The following is a 10,006-nucleotide window of genomic DNA, read 5'->3' as shown; positions in this document are numbered from 1 at the left end:
AGATCCTACCGGCCTTTCTCCTGCCAGGTTAGTTCCTCAACAGCTCGCCTGATAGCTCCGGGTCCAAAGTAGCTACTTTTTTATTCAACTGTTGTTATGTGCCTTCGGGTTTCTTTACTCAACTATTCATATATATTTTGTTTTATAAGATTAGTTACAATACTCACAGTGTAAACACACTTTTTTAATGCTACTGGTAATATATTGAGTGACCCAGAATGCATTAAAAGAAGATGGAAGGAATACACAGTATCACTGTAGCATAAAGAACTGACTGACCATATGAACAGGAGCCAATGGTAATGAAGGAGGAAGCAGCTAAAGCCCCAGGAATTGATGGAATACCGACTTGCTTTAATAACAGATGCATCCTTGAATACACTCACAAGGAAATTTGGAGGTCATCTGTCTTGATAACGGATTGGAAGAGGTACATATTTATTCCTATTACCAAGAAAGGTGATCCAACTGAATGTGGAAGCTATCAAAAAATATCATTAATATCACATACAAGCAAAATACTACTGCTGATCATTCAAAAATGGCTGGAATAGTATCTAGATTGGGAACTGTCAGAAGTTCAAGCAGGATTTAGATGAGGCTGTGTGGCACCAAGGACATCATTGCTGATTTCAGATGGATCCTAGTGGAAAGTAAAGAATACCAGAAGGATGTTTACTTATCCTTTATTGACTATGCAAAGACATTGACTGTGTGGAGTATAACAAGTTGTGGTTGATATTGAGAAGAATGGGAGTCACAAAGCACTAAATTGTGCTTTTGTGAAACCTATACCTGGATTAGGAGGCTGTTGTACAGGAACACTCCTCTGTGGAAAGCACTGCATGGTTTAAAATTAAGAAAGATAAAAAAAATAAGAATGGAGTGCATTAGGGTTGTATTCTCTCTCTCCATACCTATTTAATCTGTATGTTGAATAAATTATCTGAGAAGCTGGACTCTATGAAAAGGATTGTGGCATCAGGATTGGAGGGGGACTCATCAATAACATGCATTATGCTGACACAACCTTGCTTGCTCAAAGTGAGGAGGACTTGAAGCACTTGTTGCAGGCTCAAGCAATGTGCACAGCCAGAGGCTAGTTTCACCTTTTGCACCCTAGTTTTTGTCAGAAACCCCAACGTGTCACACATTTTAGGAAGCTGAGACCAACATCTTGCCTGTTAGGAAGCTGAGACCAACATCTTGCCTCCCCCTCAGTACCATCGATACTCACAGGATCCCATCAGGGTTGTTAACAACCAGCCAGCCTAGGCCAGATGGGACATTCAGGCCTAGATCTGCATTGAAAACCCAGAGCTCCACCCATAGTCAGTGTCTGGTTTCACTTTTTGCACCCCTAATTCAAGTTAGGAACCCCAATGCATTCCTTAGTACTAGTAGTCAGGAAATAAGGAGATACATTGCACTGGGAAGTGTGCAGTTTGGGACCTGCCTAAATTATTGAGAAGAAATAATGTCAGTTTAAGGAATAAGTTGTATCTGATTCAGGCCACGGGCTTTCCGATCACTTGCTATGCATCTTGAGAGCTGGACAGAAGGAATGACAGAAGAAGAATTGATGCCTTTTAGCTGTGGTATTGAAGAAGAGCACTGAAAATTTCATGAACTGCCAAAAGAACAAACAAATGGTGTCTTGGAGAGGGAAAAGCCAGAGTGCTCTTTGGAAGCAAGAATAATGAGGCTTTCCCTCACACATCACGCATGTTGCTAGAAGGGGCTATTCCTTGGAGAGGGACATGATACTTAGAAGAGAATGGAAGGTTGGCAAATGAGAAGACGACCCTCAACCAGGTGGACTGACATGGTGACTGCCACAACGTGTTGTAGTGTGTCAAGGAGTGTAAGGATGGCACAGGATAGGATGGGGTTCAGATCCACTGTTAAGTCAAACTCGCTGTAAGTCAAACTCGACAGCACCTAACAATAACAACAACATGCCCTAAATGGGGCACACGTTAGTCTGTAGACCGACATTGTTGCTCTTTTGCACTTTGGAGAGGTCCCCGAGAACAATTTTCCCTAATGCAATTTGTCTTTTGAGTTCCTGATTGCTGTTGCCAAGAGTAGAGCCACATAAGCTGAAATTATTAACAATCTCAATCTCTTCTCCATCTATCATGATGCTATCAATTGATTGACCCAGTGATGAGAATCTTTGTCTTCTTGATGTTGAGCTTCAATCCATATTGAAGACTACAGTCCTTGGCTTTCTGCAGCAAACACTTCAGGTCTTCCTCAGTTTTGGAAAGCAAGAGTGTGTCATTAGCATAACTCAGGTTGTTGATGAGTCTTCCTCGAATCCTGATGCCACATTCTTTCTTGTAAAGTCCAGCTTCGTGAAAATCTGTTCCACTTACATATTGAAAAGTTATGGAGACAGAATGCATCCCTCACACATTCCTGATTTTAAGCCATGCAATGTTTCCCTTTTCTGTTCTGGGGAATACATGGGTGAATAGCATCTGGGACCTTAAAAACTTTAGAGCAGCCATCTATGTTGAAACTTTAGTCCTCTCTTTACCTGGAGCAAGGAATAGGGAAGAAAAGCAAAGATATATTGAAACAGTTAACTCAAAGGACTAATGAACCACACAGACCTCAATTTCTGTGACAGTGAGACCAGCAAAACTAGATGGTGCTGAGTTATTTATTACAGCTAACCACTCTAAAAGGAATCACAATAGAAGATTCTGGATAGAGGGAGGATAAATGTGCAATACAACTAAAAAACTATAAAAATGCCTAGACTTACTGGTCCAATAGAGACTGGAGGAATCCCAAAAACTCTGGTCCTTAGTCATCCTTTAAATTTGGAATAAAACTCACTCCTGTGTCTCAATTTTCAGTTAAACAGTTGTCAGGTGTCATCATGTCTAATACGACTGACTCATAGCTAACCCATGAACAACAGATCTGAACCTTGCTCTCTGCTGTGCTTTCTTAAATGTGCAAAGGATAAAAGAAATCATGAAAATGAGGATTGTTTGTGTTAGGTACTGTTGAGTTGATTATGACTCACAGTGACTCTATTAAAAAAGATATGAACATGTTCTGTCCTGTGTCATCCTCACACTTCCTGACACACAAGAGACCTAATTAAAATGCACCTTGGTCTTCAAACTGACATCATTACTTCTCAATAATTTGGAGACTAGAAGTAGCATTCCTAAATGTATTATCCATGCTAAATCCAGAATGACTTTCCAAACCACAAATCCAGTTTTGTTGTTTTGTGTTAATAAGGTCCAAATTATTTAGCATGGTGTACAATATCCTTTATGATCTATCTTATGCCCAATTTTCCAGTTCCGCTTCACTCATGTTATTTTGTAGCATATGATTCAGCAGTCAGGGAATCAAAAGGCAAATTGTATTAGGAAAATCTGCTGTCAGGGACCTCTCCAGAGTGCTTGAGACAAGGATATCAGTCTAGCAACCAATATGCTCCTGATCCAGGCCATGGTCTTTGCAATTACTTGCTATGCATCAGAAAGCTGGACAATGACCAAAGATGGCAGAAGAATTGATTTTTTTGAGTTGTGGTCTGGAGAAGAGTATTGAACATACTACAGATTGCCAAAAGAACTAAAAGGTCTGTCCTGAAGCGAGTGAAACCAAGGTGCCCTTTGGAAGTAAGAATTTAGAGACTCTGTCTCACATTCTTTGGGCATATAGCTAAGAGGGCCCAGTCTTTGGAGAAGGATATCATGCTTCACCGTCTGTGCAGGAGAGGAAGAACCCAGATGAGAAGGATTGACACAATAATATGTGTCAGAGACAGTGAGACTGGCTCAGGATAAATCAGATTTCAGAACTATTATAGACAGGGTTGCTACAAGTCCTACTCAGCTCAGAGGCATGTAACAACAACAGTGCTTCATCATATGCAATAACTTGCCATTCTCTGAACACTACATGCTTTCTTGATCTGGGCATATGAAATGTATTCACTAAATATTCTTTGACTTACTTCTGTGTCTTTCTACATGCTTGTTACACTTGTAATACCATTTCTATACACTCATTAATCTATAAAATCAATCCTAATTTTCACATCAGGTCAACTTACTTCCTTATCACTCCAAAGTCCACATTGTTTCTTTTGAGTCAGGGACCACTCCTTTATACATCATGCACAATTATCACAGAATTTTAAGAACTAAATTTAAATACATTAATGTATCTTCTCAGACCACAATAGTATGAAAATAGAAATCAACAAAAGGATAAAGGATAAAAAAATTATGAACTTGGAAGCTAAATAACATTGTGCTTGAAAGAAATGAAAATGAATACACAACATACCACAACCTCTGGGATACAGCAAAAGTAGTAGTCTGAAGTCAGTTCACAGCAATAAGCAAACATATTGAAAGGACAAAAGAATTAAAATCAACTACTTAACCCAGAATCTCAAACAAAGAGGAAAAGAAGAGTAAGCAAACCCACAAAGAAAGGGAAATATAAAGAGCAGGGGGGAAAGGAATAAAAAAAGTCCCAGGAAAACAATTGAAATTATCAACAATATCAGAAGTTAGTTCATCAAAAGGGTCAATAAAATTGACAAACCACTGGAGAATAAAGGAAAATAAAGAAAAAACACAAAGAACTCAAATGAGAAATAAAATGGGTTGCACTACAACAGAATCAAGCAACATAAAAAGGATAACAATGGAAATAGTATAAAAAAGTATATTCTGAAAAATTTTTAAATCTAGATGAACTGGATACATTTTTAGAAACTCACATCCTTTCCAAACTGACACAGGCAGAAGTAGAGTACTTGAACAGACACATCACAAAAGAATAAACCAAGCAGGTCATTTTAAAAACTGCTAACAAAAAACAAAGCTGGCCCAGACAGTTTCACCATTGAATTCCACTAACATGCAGAGAACAGTAGCAGATCCTACTTAAATTATTTAAGAATATAAAAAGAGATGGAATAAACCCAGGTTCATTTCATGAAACAAATATAATTCTGATACCAAAAGTAGGTAAAGGCATTGCTAAAACAGAAAACTATAGGTCAATATAAACATAAAAGCAAAAATCCTTAACAAAATCCTAGCCATTGGAATAAAATAGTTTTTCAAAAGAGTAATACAAACTTTTAATTCATATGGAAAGATCATCTGAATAAATTTTTAAATAAAGCTCAAAGTTCAAAACAGTAAAAAAAAAGAATAAATACATCATGACTAAGTGAGATTCATAACAGGCATACAAAGATGATTCAATATAAGAACAATTAATGTGACACAGAACATCAAAAAAAGGACAAGAATGGCATGATCATCTCAACTGATGCAGTAAAAACTTGTGACAAAATCCAAGTTCCCTTCCTGATTGAAATGCTCAAGAAAAATAGGAATAGAGGGGAATCTCCTCGATATAATAAATAGCATTTATGCAAAACAAATAGCCAACATTATCCTGAATGGAGAAACGTTAAAGGCACTCCCTTTGTGAACTAGAACCAGGCAAGGATGCCCACTGTCACCATTCCTATTCAATATTTTCTTAGAAGTCCTATCAAAAGCAATGAAGCAAGAAAAGGAAATAAGAGTCATCCAAATTGACAATAAGGGTTAAAAGTATCTCTCTATATTCAAATGATATGATATATAGAAAATTCCAAAGACTGTTGAGCATATTAGACCCATTTTGGATACAAGATCAACATACAAAAGTCAGATTTTTCTAAAGTAGCAAAAAGAACATAAAAAGGAAGTAAGGAGTATAGTATCAATTACAATAGCCAACCATAAGAGTAAATATTTAGGGACAAATCTAATCAGAGACACAAAACACCTATATAAAGAAAATAATACACTACTGCAAATGCACGCTCATATGTATTGCTGTGTTATTCACAATAGCAAAGAAATGGAAGTAGCCCATGTGCCCATCAAAAAATGAACAGAAAAACTAAGGAATATTATGCAGCACTGAGAAACAATGAACTTGTAAAACATTACACAACATGGGGGAGCCAAGAGGACATTATGTTGCATGAAATATCTAAGTCATAAAAGAATAAATAATGCATAAAACTGCTGTTATAAATTAGAACAGACATGGGGGCTTGGGCACAAAATGGGAAAAGAGTGCATAGACAATGAACACTACATTAGAAAAGATGAGCAGAATTGTAAAAAAAAAATTATATGACTAGGTATTATATGTATGACAATAATCTGGAACAAGGGGTATGTTGTGGACTGGGTTGATGAGGGACAAGAAAATGTGGAACAATGAATTAAAAGATAATAAATATTTAAAAAGGAATAAAAACCCACTACTCCAATAAAGAAAAAGGGATTTATATACATGGAAAAATATAGCACGTTCATGGATAAGAAAACTCAATATTGTAAAAATGAAAATTCTACCAAAAGTAACCTACAGGTTCAATGCAATCCCAATACAGATGTCAATGTCGTTCTTCTAGAATATGGAAAAGTCTATTTCCTGATCCCAAATCCTACTGCACAGTCATAGTAATCAAGTACTGCAACATAGATCAATGGAATAGAGTAAAAAACCCAGAAATCAACTCACCCACTTATGGTCAACAAAGCTTTTACAAAAAGATGAAATCTATTAAGTGGGGAAATGACGGCAATCCCAATACAGATACCAATGTCATTCTTCTAGGATATGGAAAAGTCTGTTTCCAACTTTATTTGGAAAGGAAAGAGACCTTGAATAAACAAATCTCTACTGTAAAAGAGACATCACACTCTCTGATCTCAAATCCTACTGCATAGCCATAGAAATCAAGTTCTGCAACAGACACATAGCAATGTAATAGAGTGTCAAGAGCCCAGAAGTCAACTCATCCACTATGGTCAACAAATCTTTGACCAAGAGACAAAATCCATTAGGGGCAGAAATGACAGCCTATTTAATAAATTCTGCTGGGAAAATTGGCATCAATCTGTAGAAAATTAAAATAAGATCCACATCTAACACCACACAAAAGCCAACTCAAAGTGAATCAGAGACCCAGAGGTAAAACTAAAAATTATAAAGATCACGGGGGGGCTGGATGGGAACAAATTTAGAAGCCCTAATCCATGACAAGAACGGACTTTTGAACATAACCAAGAATTCACAACCAAGAAAGGATAGATGACCTTGTAAAAATCAAATCCTGTGTACATAAAAAAAAATCTCCAATATGATTTTTTAAAAGCTCACAGACTGAGAAAAACATTTGGTAATTACATTTCCAAAGAATATTATAGAATCTATAGAATATTGTAGCATCTGCACAAGAAAAAGACAAACCAATTATAAAATAAGCAGAAGGTTTGAGAGAACTATTCACCAAAGAAGATATAATTCAGATAACCTACAAATATATGCAGAAATGCTCAAGATAACTATTAGAGAGGTGCAAATCAAAACAGCAATGAAATATACCACCCTGCAATAGTAGCAAAGTTCAACAGGACAGCAAACAACAAATATTAATGAGGATATGTGGAAATATCGGAACTCTCATCCACTCTGGTGTAAAATATAAAATGATAAAACTACTATGGCAGGCATTTCCTCAAAAAGCTAAAATAGAAATACTATTTGATCCAGCTATTCCATTACTGAGAGTATACCTTAAAGAAAGCAGAACTGCCACACAAACAGATGATTATATACCCATGTTTATTGCAGCATTATTCACAATAGCAGAGAAAAAGCCCCTGAAGGATCAGCTATGTGTTAGTTCTGACTTGACATTACACAATAACAGTAACAAATGAAAAATACCGCTTAAAGCCAGTTATAAAAATAGGATAGTGGGGCGGGAGCCGAGCGCTCCGTGTGCACTTGTGGAGAAGCAGCGGCACTAGCGCGGCAGCAGGACACATCCCTGCCCCCTCCGGAGACTCAGGGCCGCGCTCGACTTTCACCGGAGCAAGTTCCCTGCTCCAGGCGAGGAGGCCAGCTGGAAGGGTTCAGTGGCCAGCTCAGGGCGCAGAGAGCTCAGGGCGGCGACGGCGGTGGCGTTGATATCGGTGGTAAGGACGGCCTCAGCAGATGGGGAAGATGAAAGGTAGCTAGATTGAGCTGGGAGATGTGACACCACACAACATCAAACAGTTGAAGAGATTAAACCAGGTCATCTTTCCAGTCAGCTACAATGACAAGTTTTACAAGGATGTGCTAGAGGTTGGAGAGCTAGCAAAACTTGCATATTTCAATGATATTGCAGTAGGTGCAGTATGCTGTAGGGTGGATCATTCACAGAATCAGAAGAGACTTTACATCATGACACTAGGATGTCTGGCACCTTAGCGAAGGCTAGGAATAGGAACTAAAATGTTAAATCATGTCTTAAACATCTGTGAAAAGGATGGCACTTTTGACAACATTTATCTATATGTGCAGATCAGCAATGAGTCAGCAATTGATTTCTACAGGAAGTTTGGCTTTGAGATCATTGAGACAAACAAGAATTACTGTAAGAAGATAGAGCCTGCAGATGCTCATGTGCTGCAGAAAAACCTCAAAGTCCCTTCTGGCCAGAATGCAGACGTGCAAAAGATAGACAACTGAACATATTACAAATGAACTTTCTTGCACTTGCTTGTCGCCAAATAAAAGAGAGGTCCATTGATTTTCCACCTCCCTTCTTTATAAAGCTTTTCCTTCCTCCTTAATCTTTTTCTTTCTTTTCTTCCCTTTCCTCGGAAAGTTTTAATACTTTCAAAGACTTTAAAAATCATGTTTGGATTGTTTTGGTGGTATAATTTTTTTTTTTTTAGATAGTTCAATTGAAGGAAGGAAAAGGTGAAGAGCTGTTTAGTTTCACAGTTAAGATATGTGATCCCAAAATATTGGGGGTTAAGTAATTTGTATTTTTTTAGCTGATTTTTTTAATGTCCTGCTTTCATATTGAAGGGCAGAGCCTACAAAAATACCATTTCAGAAGACTAAAACAGCAGCAATATCTTGTTCTCTAATTAAAAGACAAGTTTAGTATGTTTGTGGTACTTTGGCTTTAAAAAATGGGATGCTAATTCCTAGACATTGCCTTCACTCCACCCTTAGTCCTTCTGAGCACTATCTCAAGAGTTGGACCATATCTTTGTAAGAAGTTATTTTACTTTTTTATAAGCAGTGATTGCCTCCCTTCCTGTTGGTGGTTGAGGGTGGGTGGGGCAATTTGGGTAGGTAGTGTTGTATATTTTGGTCTCTGTACTGAGTTAAATGCTTTTTGATAATGAGTGGGCTGGTTGTTAGCAGGTTCACTTTTCCTGCTTTTGATTGTTACTAGTGGCATTAACTTTTAGAGTGTGGGCTGGTGAGATTACTTTTTTTTTTTTTTTAATATCCTGGCTAGAGATAAGGCCTTTAACTGACCTAAAGAGGTTTGTTGTGATTTACTTTTTTTCTCTGGGTTTCGTGGTGGTGGTGGTTGATGAGTAAACCCAACAATGGCTTTTCTGACCTTAAAAATGGAGTTGATATATCGCTTAAAGAAACCTGAAGCAGGTATTTTCTGCTGAACATATTAAAAAGTTCCTAACAGGACACCTTAATGGACTTGTGGAACAATTAGTGTGGTTTATGTTGGTTAGTGCAGGCTGCTCAAACTGTGGCCTACACTTGATTATATAGGAAGAAATATCTAGACAGGATTTTTTAAAATAACAAAACATAGCTATGTTACCTATTGGAAAAAATCCCAGATTTGCCTACACTCTTGTGCCTATAATACTGAGTTTAAGGATTTGAAGAATGGAATTGTTTAAACATAATGCTTCTGTTCTTGGAAAAGTAGAAGTGTTAATATACGTGTCACTGTGACTTGATAACTTGATCTACTGACCAGGCTGGTTTAGGCCAGATTGTTATCTGATAATCAGGAAATTATTTTCATTAGTTGACAACTAAATGTAAGGTGATTTCATCATCCAAATCCATATTTTAAATTTTTTACATTGTCAATACAGATAGCCCACCAAATGTT

General features: G+C 37.3%; 1 pseudogene; it reads left to right on the top strand.

The window, feature by feature from the left end:
• Positions 1–8,079: 8,079 nt before the first annotated feature.
• LOC102856520 lies at positions 8,080–8,589 on the top strand (annotated as a pseudogene).
• Positions 8,590–10,006: the final 1,417 nt, after the last annotated feature.

The sequence above is a fragment of the Elephantulus edwardii genome, unplaced genomic scaffold, assembly GCF_000299155.1.
Source record: "Elephantulus edwardii isolate Elephantulus edwardi_28Jun2011 unplaced genomic scaffold, EleEdw1.0 scaffold00172, whole genome shotgun sequence".
Classification (NCBI taxonomy): Eukaryota; Metazoa; Chordata; class Mammalia; order Macroscelidea; family Macroscelididae; genus Elephantulus; species Elephantulus edwardii.
This window is presented reverse-complemented; position numbering and strand designations above follow the sequence as displayed.